The sequence below is a fragment of the Melanotaenia boesemani genome, chromosome 2, assembly GCF_017639745.1.
Source record: "Melanotaenia boesemani isolate fMelBoe1 chromosome 2, fMelBoe1.pri, whole genome shotgun sequence".
Classification (NCBI taxonomy): Eukaryota; Metazoa; Chordata; class Actinopteri; order Atheriniformes; family Melanotaeniidae; genus Melanotaenia; species Melanotaenia boesemani.
In genome coordinates this window covers 299118-324330 of record NC_055683.1, presented here as the reverse complement: position 1 = coordinate 324330, position 25213 = coordinate 299118, and the positions used below count along the sequence as shown (strand labels likewise).

At 40.1% G+C, this 25213-nt stretch overlaps 2 long non-coding RNA genes across 2 annotated transcripts; both read left to right on the top strand.

Annotated features, from left to right (window-relative positions):
* The first annotated feature begins 7618 nt into the window (after window positions 1-7618).
* LOC121650421 lies at window positions 7619-20132 on the top strand. Its single transcript, XR_006012271.1, has 3 exons — window positions 7619-7629; window positions 9521-9527; window positions 20029-20132. It is a non-coding gene; the product is annotated as an uncharacterized LOC121650421 (long non-coding RNA).
* LOC121650493 lies at window positions 12442-14147 on the top strand. The gene is made up of 2 exons (XR_006012289.1): window positions 12442-12545; window positions 13712-14147. It is a non-coding gene; the product is annotated as an uncharacterized LOC121650493 (long non-coding RNA).
* Window positions 20133-25213: the final 5081 nt, after the last annotated feature.

Sequence of the window (25213 nt, the reverse complement as noted above, 5' to 3'; positions counted from 1 at the left end):
GGACAGGGAGCTTTCTTCACACAGGTGATTAATCAGTTTCATCAGGTGAAACTGATTCTACCCTGGCTCAGTCACTTGTTGCCAAATTGAATTGTGACCAACAGTGGTACAAATGTCTAGTACGAGGTCTTAAATTCAACTTTGATTATTCTGAGTGTCCGCTTCTACTGATTTTGAGGATTCCTGTAGCGAAATGGAAACAATATGAGTAGATGGCGAAACTCAAAGAATTGAAAATAATCATTATTCTGAGTTTAAACTTCTGCTGATTTTGTTGAATTTAAGTCCTGACACTCGTACCTCCATTGGTCACAATACAATTTGGCAAACGAGTGACTGGGATAAAGATTAGAAATGCCAGAGCTGATGAAACTGATGAGCCACCGCTGTACAGAATGTTCCCTGTCCAAGAAGAAGGAAGGACCTACCAAAAGAGAGTGCACACACTCATCCAGCACACACCATGACAAAGTGTAATTTTCTGATCATTAGCTTCACAGATACCCTTAAAATAGTGACTCTGTCCTTGAAAAATTGTTTTTCTTGTAGACATTGCTGCCAAGAAAATGACCACGATGCTTGCTGAGCTACTTGTGGAGGTCAAGCAAATGTCACGAGACATCCAGTTTTTAAAAACTGAAATCACTGACATTAAAGCCACCTTGAATGTTAGTGGAGCTGGACCAGAGTCACAAAGAAACTTCCCTCTTGTATTGCCACTCACCAACGAGGAGCAGTTTGACGAGGCTGAAGCTGCACTTAAGGAAGAATCAGTCCCCCAAAAGATGGTGAATCATTTTTACATTAACCCATTTAGATTTTATTTATTGAACAATAGGCCATTGATTTGTTTTTCTCTAATATGTAAGTTTTATAGTCTTTTAAAAAAATTTCTGTGTGCATTTTTTACGTAATTTTATGTTTGATTCTTTGTTGAATTTTCACTCTAATCTATTAAGGTTTCCCGTCTGGCATTAGTTGGGGGGACAAACACCGACAATATGATCCAAAGAACGTTGTCATCTACCAGGGCTGGATGGAAAAAATGTATGGTCTGTAAGACATTTACTGAATGACCATGGTTCCTTAGATAAATGTAAGTCCAACAAACTAACTCGCCGGTACATACACCCCACCCGACCGAATAAAAATTCCATTATTCAAATATTTTCAGACTTGGAGGTTGAAAAATGGAGAACAACTTATCTCACCTATCCGTTAAGCCCTACGGCTAAAGAAGTTCACTTTAAGATCCTCAATAATATTTTTCCATCCAGAGAACTGTTAAGGAAGAGATTTAACCTGGAAAATAATACGTACATTTTGTAACAATGATATTGAAACAACAGACCACCTGTTCTTTTACTGTGTACAATCTGAAACATTCTGGAAAAGCCTTCAAGACTGGTTATCAACCAGACTCTTACTTCCACAACCCCTGACAAGAAATAACATCTTTTTCGGTGCTACTCCTAAAGACAAAAGGAGTGATCTTGTACTTAATAACTTGCTGATTCTTGCCAAATTCTTCATCCACACATGTAAATGGGGAAATAGAAAGCCCACTTTCTCACTCTTTAAAAGACACCTTGTGGACAACCACTTAAGTGCCTTAAAGCTGGTAAAAAAACAAACAGAGCGAACAACTCCTTCATGCCTATGAAGACCTAAAGACTTTTTTTGACTGCTGATGCCCTACATTTTATTTATTTATTTATTTTATTTTATTTTATTTTATTTTATTTTGTGTATTTATTTATTTATTTATTTTCTCTCCCTTACTTTGTTTTTTGTATCCTCCTATGATTGTGCCTTGTAATGTATGACTTGTTGTTTCTGTGTTCAAACATGCCACTTTGTCATGTACAGAGGGGTATTTCACGAAACCAAGATAAGGGATTAAGCCGGGATATGTTGGTTATCCTGGCTGAATTTAGCCCTAAGTCGGTTGCATGAAAGCAGCTCAAACTAATCCCGGCCAAGTTACTGTGGTGATTTATCCGCTGCCGCTAGCCTGCTCCAGACCAGGCTAACTGCTCAGGCTAAGATTAATCCTAGCGAGTCACCTGCATGTCCAACGTCAATTCTATGAGGAATTAATGTGTTTTACAGCATGTCCATGGTCTTCCTAAGTATGGCGCGTCATTTTAATCATCCAGTATTAAAATATTACATATACAGTCACTGTACATTTAATCCAAATCTGTTCGTAATCGCAACAGCCTTTTTGTATGGATTAGAGTTGTAGTATTATTATTCTATTCTATTCTATTCTATTCTACAGTCATTTAGCAGATGCTTTTATCCAAAGCGACTTACATTTGAGAGTAAGAACAACACAAGCATGAATTCAAACAAGATGGGATGTCATAATTAAGTGTTAGTCAGACCGCTTTTGAGTCCAGTTAGACCCAGGTGCTGTAGTGTAGTGCTAGTGCAGTGCATATAATTTTTTTTTTTTTTAGTCATTTTATTTAAATACAGGATCACGATTTCATCACACAATATCAACTTGGTCATAAGTGCATGATTTCATCAGGCGAAGTGTTATATTGCTATGCTAATGAAGACTGCTCGTCAAATTGCTGTCAGAGGTTTTATAAATATGTGTTTTATTGCAGTAATTGAGATTACAAAACACAGCGGATGAGGTTACAAAGGTGTATTCAAAGAAATCCGTGACGAGGGCAATGTAGAATATATAAGTCCAACTCCCCTTCACCTGTTCCCTCTTCATAATGGCTTGCCCTTTTTCGGAGGATGTGCTGGACGAGGAAGCCCGCATCCTCAGAAGAGCATTCAGACGTGAACGAGTCTTCGGGGACAGCTCACATCCCCTGGCCTTTGGAGATCATTAAGAGATACAGATTTTCGGTTACTGGATTTCCAAGTCCAGTTTTCTGAGTGTCCGGCGTTTAATCTCAAGATCCAGCTCCATTCCTTGGAGCTTGCTCTTTCTGAGTCAGCTTTTGCCAGCTCTATCTCTCTCTCCAGGTGCCCTGAATAAAGCGTTCTGACAGTTTGTGAGGTCTGTAAAGGAAATGTCAGTTAGCACAGCAGGATTTGTGCATAATGTAGATGTACTTTAGCCAATACTCACAATGTTACCAGGCCGCTTAGGAGACTGTGCAGCATCCGGGTCCTGCTACACATTTTCTATTAGCACCACATCACTGACTTCATATCCTTCATGGAATAAATAAGCAGGCCAATCCCATAAAACTGACATGCCTCAAGCCTTCTGGACTCCACTGACACAGTCTCCTCATCTGCAGACGTGCATTCTGCAGCTGCAGATGTGCCTTCCTCCTGCCGTATACATGCAGCGAGAGGACTCGGATTAAGATTTCACAGAACATACCAAGCCTGTGATTTCGAGACACTGTACTAACCGGATCATCTTCTGGTGGCTCCAAAAGTGTAATTGTGTTCCCAGACACTGCAAGGTTATCCAAAGTCAGACACTATATTATATTTGATTGTGTTCCATGTGCAGTAGAATTGCAGTACTTTGTGTACCTTGTATGAAGTGGACAGTTTCTGTGGCTGGGACAGAGTCAGTTATTGTCCCTCCCTGGATCCCCTCCATCACTGGCCTCCCTTTATTTAAATGGAGTGCCAGTTCCTCTGCTGGAGTCACATCCTGGCTTGGTGGGCCGCCCCCTGTGCCAGTTCTATAGGCTTTTTTTTTTTTTTTTAACTGCTACAATCATACAGACATTGAACATGTCAGCAGACACCTCATCTATTCACCTCATTTGTTCACGGTTATCTACTTTGGAGTCACTTACCAGCCTGCAAAATGTTCTTATATTTAATTTTTTCTTGCTGCAGGTCCTTTTATGGCCAAGACAGGTTTGTCCTTTATGAAGGACAGAAAGATAAAATAGATAAAAACGTTACATGAGGAAAATAGATTAAATGACACATTGTGGATAATTGTTTGAACCTAATCATACTCTACATTTCCTGAGTAACATGCACCTGCTTGTCACTCTTAAAGTATACAACAGTTAGTGGATTTGAAAAGTAACTCCTTTAATTGTAGCCTAATTATGACAGTTCCAGTGGAGCACTGTTTATTAATTGTACAGTTTTTGACCACTTACGCATTGAGCCGGTCGGCTATTGTCTGCCAGACTCTCTCGCGTTCTTTACTTATGGCATTGGTATTGCCTTTTTTCCTTATAATATCCTTAACTTCGTCAGAGAACTCCGTCAGGAGCTGTTGTTCAGCGGCCGTGACGTAGGACGCGCGACTTTTATCCATTTATCCATCGGTGATTCTGTGAGCAATGGTGAGGTCTGCTTCAGTATGCCGTGCACACGCACTTATCCCAACTATCTTCACCTGGCTTAACCTAGCCGCACCTTCTCATCCTGGCTCAGCAAACGTGCAACCAATTAAGCCAGGATAGGCCACGCAAGCTAGGTCAAGCTGGGCTTGCTTAATCATCCTGGATTTCTTTATTCTGGTTTCGTGCAATACCCCTCAGGTGTTAAATGTTATAATAATAATAATAATAATATAATAATAATAATAGATATACACGTGATGGATGATGTCTCATTGAAGTGTAAGATATCGTTGGAAAGCTCGCAGGTGAAGAATTTGATTAAACTTTATTTACACTGCCAAGACCCACAACAAGATGGCTGTGAATGAAAGCAAACTTAGCGCATGATGCAGTTTCATATTATGGATTACTATGCTGTGAATTTTGGTTGAAGAACAGTGTGGATAGACTGAAAATGACCACGAAAAGGTAAGGAAATAAAAAAATATCGCTGTTTGTGAGAATAGCTTTGGGATTTGGTGTATTTGGTGATAAACATGCTATCTGATAAGGCTAGCTGTGATATGCAAAGGTTAGCTTTGTGTTTGTTTTGAGACTGACGTGAGGTGCTTGGCGAATATCTTTTTATGCTTGGTATCATATGAAAGTGCAGCTTTTCTAGTTTCATTTGATACCCAATATGTTGGGCTGCATTTTGTTTAGGGTGTTACTCGTAATGGTGGCGCTGTTGTTTGTTGTATATGTATTTTGAAGTTGTTTTTAAACAAATACTTTGTTGACCAAATGCACTTGAAGAGTTGATTTAGTGGTGTTAGGGATTCTTCTTTGAGACAAATTATAAATAAAATGTCCTTACATCACTAAAGTAATTTTTTTTTTACACACGTGAACTTGTGTTTACACCTGTTCGACCGACTGGTGGATCCGTCGGGCTTAAGGGGTTTGAATACTTTGAACAAGTACATATTTAACTAGTATGTAATATATATTTGAATAGGAAAGATGGGTGGAGACATGATTCAAGCAGCGTTCCCGAAAAGCAGTCTCGTAGAATGTGGTATTTGTTTTTGTTAGCAGATGGCAGCACTGTGGCTGTCTGTAGCGAATGGATGACGTCACCATGCTACGGTATAGTAGTTTTCTGCATAAAGAATGAAGTGGTATTAAAATAAGTCTTGTTAGAATTGATTTTACAAAATATGAAGAAGCAGAGTATTAGTTATTTATACAGGTTAATTTTAAAGCGGTGTTGAAGGATATTTATTTGTAGAACTGTCTATGTTTATTAAAATATGAAAATGCGCTCAAGGTAGTCCAACATTTCCCTTCAGGCACCGCGGGGCTAACGTGGTGACGTCACATTAGCGTGTCCAATAGCTGCGGGGTATTTTTTTTTCCTAGTGGACAGGGATTAGTTGAAAAAAATTTTGAACAGATTTGGCAGAGCGTTGTAACGGTTGCTGCTTTAGTTTGTTGCGGTAGAGTTTGCGTTAGCAAGATTAGACAGAGACAAACGTTTTTTCTCAAAAGAGAATTTATTTTTCTTTTGGTGGATTATTTTTTTTGTTGCGTACTTTAAGTGAGAAGAGGTAAGTTTTATTCAAAAGTAGTTTGCTTATGTAAATGTGATGTTGTTTTTATGTCTGCTAAACTTTGTTGGGGTTTCTTAAAACAACACAACGGCAAATGTACATGTTTGTACTGAGTGCTGTAAACTCGGGCTGGCTTTAATAAATCAGTACATATGTATTTTACGTATTGTGGTGTAGTTTATTGTTGCTGTGTTGCGGTTAGTTGGTCACTTAGTAACTTAATTTTATCGCAGGTAAGTCAGAATTGTAGCGTGGCTATATTAGAGGAGTTACTGTAGTTAGAATATATTTATTTTTAATACATAATTTGTAACGTAGGCTGACGGTTAGTTTAGTTATATGTCGCCAGCTTAGTTACATGCCTGTTCGATGTTTTCGTGCTTAATAAATCTATGTATTGTGTCTAGTCTGGAGTTTTCTTCCGCGTTGTGATTACGGTTGGTAGCATAAATGTAATGCAGTGATTTCAAGTTGTTTACTGATATAATTGGCTACAGCTGTGAATGGAAATGTTTTAAGAATTTATTTAATTGCGTTGGTCTCTTGTTTGGTGGTTGTGCTCATGGCAAAGCTTTGAATATCGTCTGTGACGACCATTTTGTCAAAGGCTCGCCTAATGCTCTTCCTGTTTGCTCCCGTGTTAACAGTTGCAGTTAAAGAAGTACTTTGTTGTTATGTTATGTAAAGCTTTGTAGCTATGAATGTTATTTATTTTTGCTATTCTACAGAATATGTTTTTATGGGTTTTATTATTGATAGGCTGTGTGTGTGTGTGTGAATGTTTTATGTTATGTCCAAGGTTCTACAATTCCCTGATTTGATTTTATTTATTTTGCTTTTTGTTTATGAAGAACGTTGTCCTTTTCCCCCAAAGTTGGTGTCAGTGAACATAAATGATGGAAGTGTCCTTGTTTTCATGTTTATGATCTATGTATTTTCCTGTGGCTTTGTGTGTAGTTTAATGTGGAAATGTTATGTTGGTATGTAATGATTTTGTTGTCCAATTCTTGTCTTTTAAAGGTTGAGGCAGCAGGTGTCTGCTAGCTGTGTTGAGGCCACACCATGCCCAGTGTGTGCCTGTGACGTGCTAGGGCCACCAGTGATGCACACACATCCATCTCAGACACAACATGGCTGGTCTTCTTGTAGGACAGTTCTTTGTGACTGATGGTAGTTTCTTTTTTATTCTAAGTGGTCCTTCAGATGGAATTTATTTTAAGGTAACAGTTGTATATTTGATGAATTGTGATGTGTTAAAACTAGACTTTAATTAGGCTGGGAACTTTCCTAGCTGGGGTTATAATTGTAACTGGTTTAATCTTCATTTTCTACCAGTTGCAGATGGTGTAATCTGTCTGGTGGAGCCCTCTCCCATAACACACCTCCATGCAGTTGTACGTACTGTTCATACTCCACGGATTTTTAATGATGGGTTAGAGTAGAACATGCATTCATTTGATTTGCGTTACAGGAGGATGAAGACACCTTGTCAGCCGCCACCGAGAGGGAGGGTTCAGAGAGACCCGTAGACAAGGCAAGTTTATTTGTACAGCACATTTCATGTACAAGATAATTCAAAGTGCTTTGCATAAAACATTACAGCAGGGTGCAGAAAACAAAACACGTGCATTAAAAAAACAAAGATTAAAAGAAATGAAATGAATTCAATAAAGACAGAAAGAAAAAGCTAAACTAAAATAGATTAAATGCAATAACTAAAGTTCCAGTGTAGGGAAAGAGTATTAAAACATGATCAAGTTTAAAGATTCCAGCTTAAAAGATTATAGACTGTAGAGGTTTTACAACTTGAAATAACTTCTATCAGTTAATCAGACTTCATAAAACAAACAGCATAATGTATTTATGTCTTTATTTCTTTATGTCTTGATGCATCACTCAGAAAGGAACCTGAGTCCATCTATGCAGCCAATCACACCCGGAAATCCCTAAAATATATCAGATTAACTTATGTGTTCTTTGTATCTTGTTGGTCTGTGATTTGGAAACACCACTAAAGTGTAGAGCAAAGGTTTCAGTGTAAGAGTGACAGTTCTCGCTGTCCGACAGACTGCTGCTTTGAAATATGCTCAGCATCACCGACGTTATAAAGAAATCTCCCTTTGGGAAAAAACGACGTAACCTACAACACAGGGAGGGAATGATAAACATCCAGGCAGGGTCTGATCACCCTTTCCACCACATCGATATCTGCAGTGTCTTGTCTTCGATGTCAACTGGCTCTTCAGAAAAGCGCACGCCATATCAAACACTTCCTTCAGTCTGCAGCTAAAGAGGATAGAAACTCCGGTTAGTAGAAGAAAACCTGTCAGCAAGCATGTTAGCGTTACCAAGTCTGTTGCCGTGGTAAACTGACTCAGAGTTACACTGAACTCGCTTTGTGAAACCGAAAACCCAGAGTTTCCCTAACTTGGAATGCATCACAGTAGCACACATTACGTTAATACGCATGCGGGTTAGGGGCAGTTTGCACTATGTATGCTGATCTCACAGAACACGGACGTTGCACTTGTATGCACGTTATTTCAAGTGTGATTTCAAAGTGAGAAATGGGAGGTGTGGCATCAGAAAAGCCACTGAAATGTGTGAGAGTTGGCAGGGGTGATAAAGTAATGATGTTTCTGGATTTTCAGAATGGCACAATGAAGTTAAATAATGTAGTTGAAACGGACATCATTGTTTACGTGTTTGTGATGTTTGTCAATATCAGGACATTCAGTTTTGTTTCTGAAATAATTATAAAAAGAACAGAGTTCATGATTATCTGACTGCTCTGTACTGTGACGTCACAGCGCGTGGAAAAATCTGAGGTTTTCACTAATCAAAGCACGTGACCTGATTGGCCTTGTGTTGTCTGAAGGGGGACGCCGGAGATGATGAGCTGCTGAAGCACCAACTGGCCGATCCGGAGATGAAGGTACAGACAGACATGGTGAGGCGCAGCTTTGTGTTTCAGGCATGGTTCAGGGTCTGTCTCCTCCCACAGGAAGCCCAGATGATCAGCTGGCTGCAGGAGTTCAGACGTTGCGAGACTCAGCTAACGAAGGACCACGAACAGCTGATTTATACTGTCTTGGTGAGAACAGGGCTTAAAGACCTTATAGAAGGTCCCTGCTCTGATTTATATTTCAGAACCTGTTCGTAATTTCCCTTCACTACGTTCATGGCTCCTAACAGTAAACCACCGGAGACAGAGGGCGACTGAAGCATCAATGTATGAGCAAAGCGGCGCAAAGTAAATGAACCAACACAAACACAGCGGAAAACGTGTGGGTGTTAAACCTTCTCACCATGAAAAGTGTGGGTGTCAAAACACCCACATCCCCCCTGGGTGCGCCGCCTCTGCATGGGCCTGTAGCCTGTCTCAACTGATATTCATCTTAAGCTTATTATTTGCTGTGTTACCAACGTTACATGCTGACTTAGGGTGCAAGATGTTCAGTATTAATGATGTTTAGTTTTTAGGCTAACATTACCTTTTCGGAGTTACAATAAGTTTTGGGCAGATGTGTTTGAGCACAGTATATCATACTAAGCTTTGGTAAACTTCAGACGTGGTCCACCGTCTTCTCTGCACTAAATATGTCTGCTGCTTTGGTTTTCTTTTCATAGGCCTCGTGTATGTGCATGGACAGGAGGAGCGGGTGTATCAGCTGTCAGGACGTGTGCATGTGTCAGTTAGAATAGAATAGAATTGAAATACTTTATTAATGCCTTCGGAGAGCCCTCAGGGAAATTTGGGTACCAGGAGCAATACAACACCAACAGTAAAGCAGGACAAGCACAAGACACAATATATACAGGTACAAAGCAAAATAGAGGCAACAAGGTGCAAGAAAAGCACAAATAGAATGCAATAAATAACAATAAGATAAGTTAAATAAAACAATATAAACAAGCATTGCACACAGTAGAGGTGGTACAGATTCCAGTTCACTATTGGCACGTTTAAGTTATAGCAACTGTTTGTATGGGTTATTGTGCATGTGTTGTATCAGGCGGACTGCACACCTCCCTCTCCCCCCTCCTTCTCCCCCTCCTGCCTAATGCAGAGTTGTACAGTTTGATGGCTCGGGGGACAAAGGAGTCTCTGAGCCGGTTGGTCCTACTCTTGGGGAGGAGCAGCCTGTTACTGGTCAGGCTTCTCTGTGCACTGATGACAGTGTGCAGAGGGTGACTAGCATCATTCACAATAGCCAGTAGTTGTTTTTTTAGTGTTCTCCTCTCTGCCACTGTCACTAGGGAATCCAGCTTCATGGCCAACCACAGAGCCCGCCCACCTGATGAGTATTTCCAGCCTGTTAGCACACCTTTTTGTCATGTTACCCCCCCCCAGCAGACAACAAGCATAAAAAGCGTACTAGCCACCACAGACTGATAGAACATCCACAGGAGTTTCCTGCAGATGTTTAAAGACCTCAGTCTTCGCAGGAAGTACAGACGGCTTTGGCCCTTCTTGTATCAGGTGATTTGTACAGCATGTCCAGTCCAGCTTGTTATCCAGCCACAACTACAGGTACCTCGGGTTGTGACTGGATAACAAGCTGGACTGGACATGCTGTAGAAATCACCTGTTGATCCACACTGAGTGGTTGCGAGTCACCAATAGAGCTAATAAAGACTTTTCTTAAAACATTCAGATTAAATGCATGAGGCAGCATCAAGGAGCGGCGGGTGGAATCTGTGGAGGCTTGGATTTGATTCTGTGACTCTGCGACCACACGTGTGGGAAACCCTAACCTCAGCCCAAACAGTGGAAATGACTGATTACTGATGTTTTTGTTCATTTTAACCAGTTTTTTTCTTTCAAGTAAATGGATGTGTGTGGCAGTTCTGCAGACATGATTACAATTTATTTAATATGTATTAACACTATCAACTGCGACAGGTGAACTTCAGAGTAATTTTTTGTTTTGTTTCTTTTCTCTCAGTCGCAGCCCAGCAAGACAAAAATCCTGATGGAGGCTTTGTGTGGAAGTATGCAAGGTGAGCCCAGGAGACATTTTCCTTTTACATGAATATGGTCACTCGTTTATTTGCCAGACCACCTCAGACTGGATGCAGATCAAATCACTGAGGATTTCTTCTTTTACTGTTTCTTATTCTATAATGCTGCTGCAACACTGGAATCTGGGATCAGTGAAGGACGTCTGATTCGGATTTACTGACATTATTGTCTTCAGATGTGATTATAGGCTGAGAAACACTGCACGAAATGCATGGAAAACTTGACACACTGTCAGCTGTTTTTCATGCAGTACATTTAAATTATGTCCATATTTGGACTACATATTACAACATTTATACATCAACATTCAGCTGCATGCTTCCACAGTCATCTTGTTTGTGCATGGACAGTAAAAGAAACTATCTTCTGTTTCTCGTCAGGTCGCCTGAATTGTTTGAATTCATTGAAGCATTTTCAAGAAAAATATCTTGAGAGGAAACACTGATCTAAAAGAGACTGGTTAAGCTTGTTACTATGACTTTAAAATATTAGAAACTAATGTTAATTAATTTTCCTTCATAATGATAAAGGACTTAATGTTTTCTCTTCAGTGTATCACAATTTACATATTCCCTCAAAGTATGCATCTTCATTCTATATGTAGCTAATAAAATGTTTTATGACCATATTAAAATTATGTGACGACTTCAGTCCTGTCAAGGGGTAAAGCAAAAATGATCAAATTGGATTTTTCATTTGAAGCAGTACGTTGTCCCGGAGGTTGTCTCTGCTCTGCATACACTGTGTTGTATACACATCAAAAACTGTGTCTAAGTATCTCGGTCAGTATACTAATATTCTGGAGACATCGGTTATCAGATGGAAGTACTTGTTCTTGTTAGAAACCGTCTCTGTCACAGATCACTGTATTACATGACATCCTGATGGGTTTGTGTCTCTCTGCAAAAAGGCCTCATGACTACAGAGTAGTAGCTTCCTAACAGGCATGAACTGCTAGTACAGTGGTCACTTAGACCAGCGTAAAACTGCAAACTCATTGGAAACAAGCACTGATTTCAGTCAGGGTTGGTACAGTCAGTTAGGTGAGTTTACTGCTTGAGTTTCTGACTTGGTTTTGGGTTATTGTTTACATTGCTGGTGTGGGGCTTTGTCGTTAGCACCTTCTCTCTACAACCAGTTGAGGCTGTGACGCGGGTCACACCCACTGTGTACTGCTCAGGGCAAAGCAGATAGAGGCGGTGATTTTGAGGAAAATCCCATATAAAAGAGAAAATTTGTTTAACTTCAGCAGAACAAGCACTGATTTCAGTCTCCTTAAGTTTCTGTCTTGGTTTCGGGTTATTGTTTACATTGCTGGTGTGGCGCTTCATTAGTTATGTAAAAAAATGGAAATGAAAGCTAAAAATGTAAAATGAATAGGGAACTTATCCTACAGCGTACCAAACAACATGAAGTAGCATGACATTATCATAAGTGAAATTAAATTCAATGCATGAACACTATGTGGATACATGACGTATAAAATTGAAAGACAAGAAGACATACCAGTTTTGAGACCACCCTCTTTTCAACAAGAAAAACCTCCAACGAAAAATAGTTTTATTAGAGGAAAGCTTGTAAAGATGTGTACAAAACAGACTTTCTTCCAAGGTGTTTTGTCGTTAAAAAGTTAGATTAACGCAATAAATATTTGAAATATAAGAAATAAAAATCGCTCTTCATCCTGTGCCCATGTCTTCTCCACCGCTTCAGGGTCCCACGCCGGCATCCTGTTCCACACTTCCTATCAAGAGAGTCCATGTTTCCAAGGGGATTCCAGGATGGAACACTTCTCTTCCTGTTCGAGCCCACGTCTTCAAGGGGTCCCGGGATGGGATTCTCCTCAACTTGTTCCAGTCTAAGTGCCCATGTCTTCTCCACCGCTTCAGCGTCCCACGCCGGCATCTTGTTTCACACTTCCTTCCAAGGGAATCCATGTTTCCAAGGGGATTCCAGGATGGAACGCTTCTCTTCCTGTTCGAGCCCACATCTTCAAGGGGTCCCGGGATGGGATTCTCCTCAACCTGTTCCAGCCTAAGTCTCCAATGGGATCCAGGTGGGGATATTCCTCCGTGTCCTGGGGTGCCTCTCTCCGAGGAGGTTGCACCTTCTTGCGTCTCTTGTGGTTCACGCCTCAGAGGAGGTCGCTCCTTCTCCGCCTTCTTTTATTTACATCTACCCACCAGGCATACGAGCGATTTAATCGAAACATGATGAGAAACGAAAAATACATTTGCTGCCAATTTCAACCTAGCTTGCATGTTTTTGGATTGTAGGAGGAAGCCGGAGTACCCGGAGAGAACCCACGCATGCATGGGGAGAACATACAAACTCCACATAGACAGGTCCCAAAAAGGAGCCTTCTTGCTATGAGGTGAGAGTACTAACTACCACACCACCGTGCAGCCCTCTTTTACAATCTTATTGCAAACACATAAATATAAATTATAAAAGCATTTGATAAAAACAGTTTAAAGAAAAGAAAATTGACTTAATTAGCTTACGTAAAAAACAGAAATGAAAGCTAAAAATGTTAACTGAATAGGGAACTTATCATACAGCGTACCAAACAACATGAAGTAGCATGACATTATCATAAGTGAAATTAAATTCAACGCATGAACACTATGTGGATACATGATGTATAAAATTGAAAGACAAGAAGACATACCAGTTTTGAGACCACCCTCTTTTCAACAAGAAAAACCTCCAACGAAAAATAGTTTTATTAGAGGAATGCTTGTAAAGATGTGTACAAAACAGACTTTCTTCCATAGTGTTCTGGTGTCAACAAGTTAGATAAACACAATATTAATATTTGAAATAAACGAAATGAAAAGGGAAACTTAACAGTTTTGACACCACCCTCTTGTCAACTAAGATAACCTCCATCAAAAACTGGAATTTTGGAGGAAATCTTGGGAAGATGTATACAAGAGAGACCTTCTTCCAAGGTGTTCTAGTGTCAAAAAAGGATCTAATTTCAAACGTATCAATACATAAGGTAACTGAAATTAAATTCAACGCATGAACACTATGTGGATACATGACGTATAAAATTAAAGACAACAAGACATACCAGTTTTCAGACCACACTCTTGTCAACAAGAAAAACCTCCAACGAAAACTAGTTTTATTAGAGGAATGCTTGTAAAGATGTGTACAAACAGACTTTCTTCCAAGGTGTTTTGTTGTTAAAAAGTTAGATTAACGCAATAAATATTTGAAATATAAGAAATAAAAATCACTCTTCATCCTGTGCCCATGTCTTCTCCACCGATTCAGGGTCCCACGCCGGCATCCTGTTCCACACTTCATTCCAAGAGAGTCCATGTTTCCAAGGGTATTCCAGGATGGAACACTTCTCATTCCTGTTCGAGTCCACGTCTTCAAGGGGTCCCAGGAGGGGATTCTCCTCAACCTGTTCCAGTTTAAGAGCCCATGTCTTCTCCACCTCTTCAGCGTCCCACGCCGGCATCTTGTTCAACACTTCCTATCAAGAGAGTCCATGTTTCCAAGGGGATTCCAGGATGAAACGCTTCTCTTCCTGTTCGAGCCCATGTCTTCAAGGGGTCCCGGGATGGGATTCTCCTCAACCTGTTCTAGTTTAAGTGCCTTTGTCTTCTCCACTGCTTCAGCGTCCCACGCCGGCATCCTGTTTCACACTTCCTTCCAAGAGAGTCCATGTTTCCAAGGGGATTCCAGGATGGATTGTTTCTCATCCTGTTCCGTGTCCAAGTCTTCAAGGGGTCCCGGGATGGGATTCTCCTCAACCTGTTCCAGTTTAAGAGCCCATGTCTTCTCCACCTCTTCAGCGTCCCACGCCGGCATCTTGTTCCACACTTAACACGACCTGACAACAGCCATGATAAGCGGAGACAACCTCTGTTGCTGTGTCTCACTTTTCTCAGCTGAAAACTAACTCATTGTATCCTCTTTCCCTCCATGTCCACCTTCGGCCTAGAGTGGCCAGAACACCTCATCCCCGTCCCTAGACATGACGATGCTGGGAGCCTCCCCGGATCCGGACTTGGACTGCTTCCCCAGTTCCTCCCCCTCCTCCCCCTGATCACGGTCCATCCCTGGCGGGAGCGGCTGCCTCTGAACTGACACCACCCCAGGCCGAACCACAGCCCGATCCACAGACCACAGGTGGGGAAAAAAAAAATCCAAAGCCCCTCACAAAAGCAGCAGAACCTCCCTTGTGACCCTGAGGAAAGATGGCCTGAACTCTGATTCCACCACTCACTCATGCCCCATGGTCGAAGTGGCTGGTCCGACTGGGACCCATTCTGGTCTTCCGAACATGGACGGAGACTGAGGTCGCTGAGATCGCGACCCAATTGCCCCTTTGACCTCTGGGCCAAAGTTTGCTGATGAGTTTCCTCTTTTCTGCTGCTGGAGCTGTTGAGGGGGGACAAAGAGCTGCACCTGGCTGCTATGACAATGTATTCAGCTCTGTCTGGTCCAAAACCAAAATGGGCCAGACGGCGTGACTTCCCACGTGGACGTGGGTGTTGTTCTCGAGGATGTGGCCGCCATCACGACGCATGTCATATCTGCAGACAGCTGGGACACGGGAAGGCTGAGTGTCCGCGTCGCCTGCAAAACGGGGGCCGGCAACTTGCCCCTTCAGATTGAAAGGGTGGGAAGGCAGCCAAGGATGGATCAGGGGGACGCTCCACATCTCTGGGTGACGTAACTTACACACACAAAGTTTTGACTCAGTAAATGAAAGCTCTCCTCTCCTTTTCCTCCTGCTCTGCTGCAAGCACACAGACACCCAATGTAAACAAACTACAGATAACACAACACACACACCCAGCTCCCACACACACACTCGCTGAAGGTCACAACACTGATGAACACGTGCAGTTTCCCTCGCTCTGTTGCAATGAAGAAACGCTTGCTGTTTCCTCTGACTTTGACAAAATTAACCATGCCATCTCTGTGCTCGAAAGCAGATGCATACCGACGAAGACTGGGACGTATAGCAGCGAAAATACGCATTTGACTAGATCAGTTTTGAGGGCTTCTGAGTTTCCTGTACCGCTTAAGATGTCTAACCGCTGACCCAGGATCTGATAAGATGGTTTCTCTCTCATTCCTACAGCTGAAGCAGTGAGAGTGAGTAAAACCTTTTTCTGCCAGAGGTGTAAAGGCCCCCATACTGATCCTTATGTGTATTTATGTAAATACCGAACGGCAGTTTTCCTGCTTGGTTCTGTGTGGTGATGCGAACTGCAACTTCCCTGATTTCCTGTCAACTTTAAGTGTGTGCGTAATTCGCACCAAAACTGCTTGTGTGTCTCTGGGTCCCGATTATTTTATTTTTGCTCACAGTTGGGTTAAGTTAAGGTTTTGAATATCTTGGTACCTATAATTTATAATAAACCAGAAACAGCTTCCATTTTGCTCTTAAAAAGGCTGCATAATAACTTTGAGCAGTGGTGTCATGTGTGAACCATAATGTGCTGCATTTAGGGGTTATTTGCAGCCACATCCAAATATACTGGAATCATTTTCTTTGGTATTGCTCTATCATGGCTCATTGGTAAGTTAAAATGGATAACATTGCTCTTTGAGATCAAGGTCTCAAACATCTATAAAAGAGGGAAATACGTGCTATTTTACTTTAAAGAATAAACACTGAAGGCCTGATCTATATTTCAACCGAGCAAACTAAAGATCTGAAATCTGTCTAAAAACAAATAAATGAATCCCGGGCACTTTGAGAAAATGTTGATTAATAAATGGAATAAAAAATTAAAGTAAATTTAAGGAGCTCCTCTTTTAACGGTCACCAAATAACCAGATGGAAATTAAAGTAACAGAAGGGAAACTTGAAAAACTAGCTCCACAAACCTATATTAATATAGATAAAATAGTTTTTTTGGGGGGTTGTTGTTGCTATTTGAAATAACATGGGAAAGTGCACTGTAAGAATTAATACAGAGGTACCTGGAGAAAATACAAACTATTTCGTAATAATCTGATATCCATGGATGTTTTAAAATGATTCTCTTGTAAAATAAAATACAGAATTGTAAAAGAACAAAAGCGAAAAGCTGCTCGAGCAAAAAATTTGGCTGATGATGGACACATAATTAAAAGCAATTTAACTTGATTTAATGTCCATATCATATCGGAGTTTAATAAATTGATTAGGAAAACTCCAGTCTTTCTAAGACTAAGTTCTGTTGGTCTTTATGGATCCTCCTACATGCAGGGAAAATCTACCTGCTCTGATTTGGCTTTTCTGCAGAACGAGTGACGTAACTGACAAAGTTCTGACTGACCTGAACGAACTGACTGACTTTACTTGACCTTTTCCTTCCAGCAGGATTTTCTCCAGGACGCTACTCTGCTTCCACACAGGGATGGTTGCTGTGTTTCATAATGCTGCTAACTCTGATGTTATTAACCAGAAACACTTTTACTTTCCTGATAAGCAGGACTGATGATGTGGATCTACCTCCAGGAAACGACGTCTATACTAAATCTCTTTTGAATATGTGTATGTACATTTTGAAAAATCAAACATGATTTTGACACTTATGACATTCTGGGATAAACTTTTACAGGAAGGATATCACCATGAATACGAGTGCTTGTGCTGCTTAATTCATCTTATCATACTGCTGATGATGCTGCTTTCACAGGGATGATACCGGAGCAGTCGCCTATCTGATATGTTTATGTTGGTTATGTGCATGTATGACACTGTCCTGTGGTTTGAGTGAATGTTGATGTGTTTTAGAATGTTTGTTTTGTCCACATCTTTCTCTCCTAATGCTGGTTGCTATGGCGACGCAGACACCATTCTAAAAACCGGACGGCAAGCTGGTTTTGGACGTGTCTCGGGTTGCTGACCTTGTCAGGCACCGTTACTCCTGCCTGTCTCACTCCGCCGTCTCTCGCCTGACGTCTCCCTTCTTCTCCTCCTTGCTCCCTCTCTCCTCTGCTCCTCCCTTCACATTCTCTGCTTTGCATGCTGATGGCTCTCTACCTCCTCCTGACCTGCATGAGGATGTGTAACCGGACAAGGTTGAACCTCAGTCCGTTTCAGGTTCTCTCTAGCAGGCCTCCTGGTCTTGGAACTGAGCCAGCCCTACCTGGAATCGTCATTGGTGAGGATTCAGTGTTGGTTTATTGCGAAACCTTTTCCTTGTGCTTTCTGAGGCTTCACAGGATCAGCCACTCTCCCACAACCAGCTGAGGATGGATTTCGCACACTGATGCAGACTGGCTGGATTGTAATTTGTTTGTGACGTTTTCCCACGTCCTGCTGAAACCGTGTGCCATTCGATTCGTCTCGGAGACTGGGTGCTGACTAAGAACCTCAGAAGGATGCACTGGTGGTCCCAGCGGTTCTGTGGACCCCGTCCAGGCTGGTGCCCATTCCCCTGGAGTCCAGGGACTCATCAGGTGCCCCCGCCAAGGGTGCAGCTGTATCGCCTGGCCCTTAGCCTGAGAAGGAGCCTAGCAACGGGACATCATGGCCCCGGACAGAGCGGGTGAGCCTAGCAACACAACTGGATTTTCCTGGCTCCTTCTGACCTGAGCCCACCAGTGATCTGCCTGTTTGCTGCTTGCACACCTTTTTCCTGCCTTAAGGTGTGCAGTTCATTTCCTCTGTGGGAAAAAAAGAATGGAGCCCTGGATGCGTCAACACCGTCTCCCACCTGCACATTTGGTGGTGTTTCAGTGCAGATGTTGGTGTCTGCCTCTGTTTGTTTTAGCAGCACTGCTTTCGCTGCTATACGTGCTGTCTGCCCTGACAGCAGGAGTTTCACATGTTCCCGCCCTCACCTTCACCTGGTACGGTTTCAGTTTCTGAGTTACACAGACTGCGACGCCATGTCATCAATCATCATGACGAACATGACAACTTGTGGTATGCACTTGCTAAGCAGACCGCAACCAAAGTGTTTAATAGCACATGTTACGTGTGTTCTCTGATCCCTCATGCCACACCGACTGGAGAGCTATTACGCCCGTGGCCTGTCGGTGCTGTGATGGTGCTGTCTTTCCTGGCTGCCAGATCAGTGGGTAAATCTAACAGTACACATTTCCTTAATGCTTCTCTGCCTCTGAAGTTTTGTCCATGGATGTATGATTTTTCATTTCAGTCTATTAGGTTTCACAGAGACTTCTCCAGCAACACTGATCACCTGATTTCTAAGTCTGTGATGCCTTCTAGTTCTGTACATGCAGTGGCCGCCCCGTTGTGTTTTGAGATGCCTTGTTTTGATGTGTCTTTGCCTTTAGGTGTAAGCAGTAACTGTAATCACACCATCCCTGCTTCATGGGGTTTTTACTGCTGGATAGACCTCCCTGTAAGGATCCTAATTATACGTTGCGTGCAGGAGAGAGTAATTTTAAGTTGTCCTGGTTTGTCCCTATTTAACTCTTCTATCTCCATCTTCTATCTCTTCTATCTCCATCTCCTGAGGGTTATAGTTGTCCAACTAATGTGGTTTGGGTTTGCAGTTCAAAGTCCTTTTTGTATCTGCCTAGAAATTGGTGTGGTAGACTCTATCTATCTTATCTCATCCCTCACCTCCGTGTGTTGTCAGATCTTTCAGGGGTTCTCGCTCCTCCTCGTATGACTACAAGGGCTCGTATCTCCATCACTAACTCAGTGCTTGGAGGTATTTTCCACACTATGGTACAGTAACAATGCTTTTCAAATGGATGCATTAGCTGTAGAGTTAGAAAATCTCACTTTTCTGTTTACTAAGGGGTTCGACGTGTTAGATTAGATTAGATAAACTTTATTGATCCCACGGACGGGGAAATTCACTTATTACAGCAGCAAAGCAGAAAAAGTGAAAAAAGAAAGAATAAATAGATAAACTTAAGAGTTAAATATAACACAATAAACATAATAAACAATAACAGAATAAGGTGACGGTATAAATGACTGTTTAAACAGTGTAAACAGACTATAACATGACAGCCCGATTCAGGTGTTACAGATTGTTGTAGAGTCTGACAGCAGTTGGGATGAAGGACCTGCGGAGCCTCTCTTTCTTACACCGTGGGTGTAACAGTCTGCTGCTGAAGGAGCTGAGTTAAAGTCCCTCCGGGTCATGACCCTGCAGAATAGGATAGCTCTGGATTTTCTTCTGAATTATGGTCTTGGTTTCAGTCAGGTGGCTGGTGGCATATCTTGCTCACAGTTTTAGGCCCTATTTTTGCTGTTCTGATTGCCTGCTGGCTTGTGGTGATTTTCCTCCCCCGGTGCCTCAAGATTATGATAACGTCTGCGTTTCCTGGTCATTCCCTCCAGATGTTTGTTAGTGCTAAAGGCGACTTTTCTAACACCCCGTTAGGTTTCCTGGCTTCTCCTCCCGCTTACACTCCCCGGATCTGCTATGATGATACTGGTCTCCCGTTTGATTTTTCTAGTGATGATGAAGTTTAGATTGTGTGGATAGTTTTCTGTTTAGTCATTTTAGTTTGCTCTGATTCTCATTCATATGTATTCTGATGTGTTTTTCTTTTGCTGGTAATCACATGTGTTGGATTGCTTTTGATGTTTATTTCCCCATTCAGGGTTATGATGAAGTTTCTCGAATCCTCGTGAATTGCAACTTCTGATGTTTTGTCTGTATGTATATTGGGAATGGTGATTTGATGTGATTGTTGAATGTAATGATTGTTTTTTTTTTTTACTACAATTACATGACATTTATTACATTTATCTTTTATGGGTTTCCTGTGTTTTGTTTCTTTGTTTCATTTCTCTTTTCATTGTTTTGATTTTTTTTTTGTTTCCTTTGCTTTTTTCTTTGTTTTGATGTGTTCATTAGCAGTTTGATGACACCGTAAAGGTTTTGGGTTCACTAGTTTATTGTGGTGTTCTCATTTTTATCCACTGTACAACTCTGCCTCAGTGGTTATCCTTGTTTGATGCATTTTTGTGTTTTTTTCTTTTATGCTTTAATCTTATGAAATTTTCTTTTCTCGTGTGATCAATATGAAATGGCTTTCATTATGATCGAAAGAGGGGAATTGTTGTGGAAATTTCATATTATTCCCTTTTACTATATTGTGTCTACTGATCACTCTCAGGGTCAACAGCTTGTTTAAGTTCTTGGTAATTAAGTTTAATACTGAGTAGCCTGTTGCTATCGTAAGTTGATGCATTCCTTAGAGCAGTTCACACTGACCTGTGTGACTTATCTGATACCAGCCAGACGCCTCAGGATGACCCAGCAGGGCATCCTGGCTTAATGTCACTGGGGTTGTTTATGTGCTCAATAAGTGTCTAATCCTGTGTGAGGAACAGACAGTCTCTTTGTTTTTATCTTACAAGATATATGATGTGCTGTGACGTGATCATTCTGCTCAAAAGATGCTGCATGTACGTTTCTTATCAGATTCTGTTCAGATCTCTGTGCTGTCAGACCTCTGAACAGTCTCTCGGATTGCGATCCTATTCTTTCTATTCTTCCTATTCTTTCTATTCTTTGTATTTTAATTCTGTGCTCAATAAACTTGTAATCATTCTTCACTTCAGAACCAGACTCCTCATTCCTTGACAGAGTAACTTTTTTGCCTCAACACTTACTACTTCATGTAGCCCACATCGTTCCTCACAAGCCAGAGGAATGGTGCTTTCTTGTACCATCCAAATGGCACCACAAGCTTTCCCAGACACTGCAGACGTGATGGTGTAGGGATACGCTCTGCTCTAAGGATCTTCTCCACATGGGCCAGGGCAGTGGAGTGGTTCAGAAGCTCCGGGGGAGGTTTGGGGAAGACCAGCTTTTGGTCACGATGCAATCGTGCCTCTTTGCTTGCCAACAATACAGCCTGCTGGCAATTTGCAGGGGCATCTGGGTTCACAACTCGTATTAAAGGGGTTGTCATCTAGACAGACAGACAAATATGGCTGAATGACAGTTGAGGAAACAATTTACAAGTCATACAAGCAGCATTACATTGAGGTATTACAGTGTTTATCTTTAAATACACACGTCACACTGACACACAAGCACATACTGTATAGGTAGAAGCAAAGCATATTTTCAGTGCTTAGTAAGGTGGTTAACAAAACTTTTGATATATGCAGTTATACAGTAGTTGGGACATAAAGATATGACTTGGATTAAATTATTGAAGTACAAGATCATGTTCTGAACAAAATTTATGTCTTTGTGAACAGAAGTGAATGACAGCTCTGTACAGTTAGCTTGCTAGCTAAAGCCACCGTAACATTGTCAGTCACAATTCTAATAAGAGTTATTCACCTTTGCTGGATTCAGCACATTTCACTGAAGACAGGACAAATATTGACAGGTTTTCCATAATTAGTGAGAAATATATATATATATATATATATATATATATATATAATAATATATGTGTACAATGAAAATCAGCGCGCCTTTGTGATTTGACTGACCAGATTTTTCTGAGAAACAGCAAATGTCAGTACTTACCTTTCAAATAATAAAAAGAATCCTTTAAAGAGAAAACAAAAAAACCAAGAAGAATATATTTTATACAGATTTCTTTGCATTAATCAATACAAATGAATGACGTAAAACTCTGCCTACCAAATTCAGATTTTCGTCGCGACTCTCTGTCGTGGTAGGTCCCACCAAGCCATTGGCTGTCTACGTTGGCTTCAACGATTCTTATTGGTAGTCTACGTTCAAAGTCTACGGTCAGTGAATCGGGCGATCCCATTGGTTGTCTACGGTCGGCGTCCGCCGTCATTGCATTAACCCTTAACCCTAGCTAATGCTATGCTATTAACATGCTAATATGCTAATGATATACTAATAACATGCTAATATGCTAATGCTATGCTAATGTTATGTTAATGTTATGCTAATGCTGTACTAACATGCTAATGCTAAAATGCTAATGCTATGTTAACATGCTAATGCTAATATGCTAATGCTAACATGCTAACATGCTAATGCTATGCTAACATGCTAACATGCTAATGCAATGCTAACATGCTAACATGCTAATGCTATGCTAACATGCTAATGCTATGCTAACATGGTAATGCTATGCTAACATGCTAACGCTATGCTAACATGCTAACATACTAATGCTATGCTAACATGCTAATGCTATGCTAACATGCTAACATGCTAACATGCTAACATGCTAACATGCTAACATGCTAATGCTATGCTAACATGCTAACAGGCTAATACAATGCTAACATGCTAATGTGCTAATGCTATCCGAACATGCTAATGCTATGCTAACATGCTAACATGCTAATGCTATGCTAACATGCTAATGCTAACATGCTAATGCTATGTTAATGCTATGTTAACATGCTAATGCTAACATGCTATATGCTAATGCTATGCTAATATGCTAACATGCTAATGTTATGCTAACATGTTAACATGCTAACATGCTATGCTAACATGCTAACATGCTAACATGCTATGCTAACATGCTAACATGCTATGCTAACATGCTAACATGCTATGCTAAGATGCTAACATGCTATGCTAACATGCTAACATGCTAACATGCTAACATGCTAATGCTAATACTATGCTAAGACGATAACATGATAACATGCTAATGCTAACATGCTAATGCTATGCTATGCTAACATGCTAACATGTTAACATGCTAACATGCTAATAAACATCAAATGGAAGGGAATTGCATTTTTTAAAATTCCAAAACATTAAATGGAATGGAATTGCATCTGTCGCATCTTTTAAAATTCGAAAACATCAAGTGGAATGAAATTGCATCTTTTAAAATTCCAAAACATCAAATGGATTGTAATTGCATCTTTTAAAATTCCAAAACATCAAATGGAATGGAATTGCATCTTTTAAAATTCCAAAACATCAAATGGAATGGAATTACATCTCCTGTGTATTTTAAAATTCCAGAACATCAAATGGAATGGAAATGCATGTTTTAAAATTCCAAAACATAAAATGGAATGGAATTGCATCTTTTAAAATTCCAAAACATCAAATGGAATGGAATTGCATCTTTTAAAATTCCAAAACATCAAATGGAATGGAATTACTTTTTATAAAATTCCAAAACATCAATTGGAAAGGAATTGCATCTTTTAAAAGTCAAAAACATCAAGTGGAAGGGAATTGCATGTTTTAAAATTCCAAAACATCAAATGATTGTAATTGCATCTTTTAAAATTCCAAAACATCAAATGTAATGGAATTGCATCTTTTAAAATTCCAAAACATCAAATGGAATGGAATTACTTTTTATAAAATTTCAAAACATCAAATGGAATGGAATTGTATCTTTTAAAATTCCAAAACATCAAATGGATTGTAATTGCATCTTCTAAAATTCCAAAACATCAAATGGAATGGAATTACATCTGTTGTATCTTTTAAAATTACAAAACATCAATTGGAATGGAATTGCATCTTTTAAAAGTCAAAAACATCACGTGGAATGGAATTGCATCTTTTAAAATTCCAAAATATCAAATGGAATGGAATTGCATTTTATAAAATTCCAGAACATCAAATGGAATGGAATTGCATCTTTTAAAATTCCAAAACATAAAATGGAATGGAATTACTTTTTATAAAATTCCAAAACATCAATTGGAATGGAATTGCATCTTTTAAAAGTCAAAAACATCAAGTGGAAGGGAATTGCATCTTTTAAAATTCCAAAACATCAAATGGAATGGAATTGCATTTTAAAAAATTTCAAAACATCAAATGGAATGGAATTGTATCTTTTAAAATTCCAAAACAACAAATGGATTGTAATTGCATCTTTTAAAATTCCAAAACGTCAAATGGAATGGAATTACATCTGTTGTATCTTTTAAAATTCCAAAACATGAATTGGAATGGAATTGCATCTTTTAAAAATCAAAAACATCACGTGGAATGGAATTGCATCTTTTAAAATTCCAAAATATCAAATGGAATGGAATTACATCTGTTGTATCTTTTAAAATTACAAAACATCAATTGGAATGGAATTGCATCTTTTAAAAGTCAAAAACATCACATGGAATGGAATTGCATCTTTTCAAATTTCAAAATATCAAATGGAATGGAATTGCATTTTATAAAATTCCAGAACATCAAATGGAATGGAATTGTATCTTTTAAAATTCCAAAACAACAAATTGATTGTAATTGCATCTTTTAAAATTCCAAAACATCAAATGGAATGGAATTACATCTGTTGTATCTTTTAAAATTCCAAAACATGAATTGGAATGGAATTGCATCTTTTAAAAATCAAAAACATCACGTGGAATGGAATTGCATCTGTTAAAATTCCAAAATATCAAA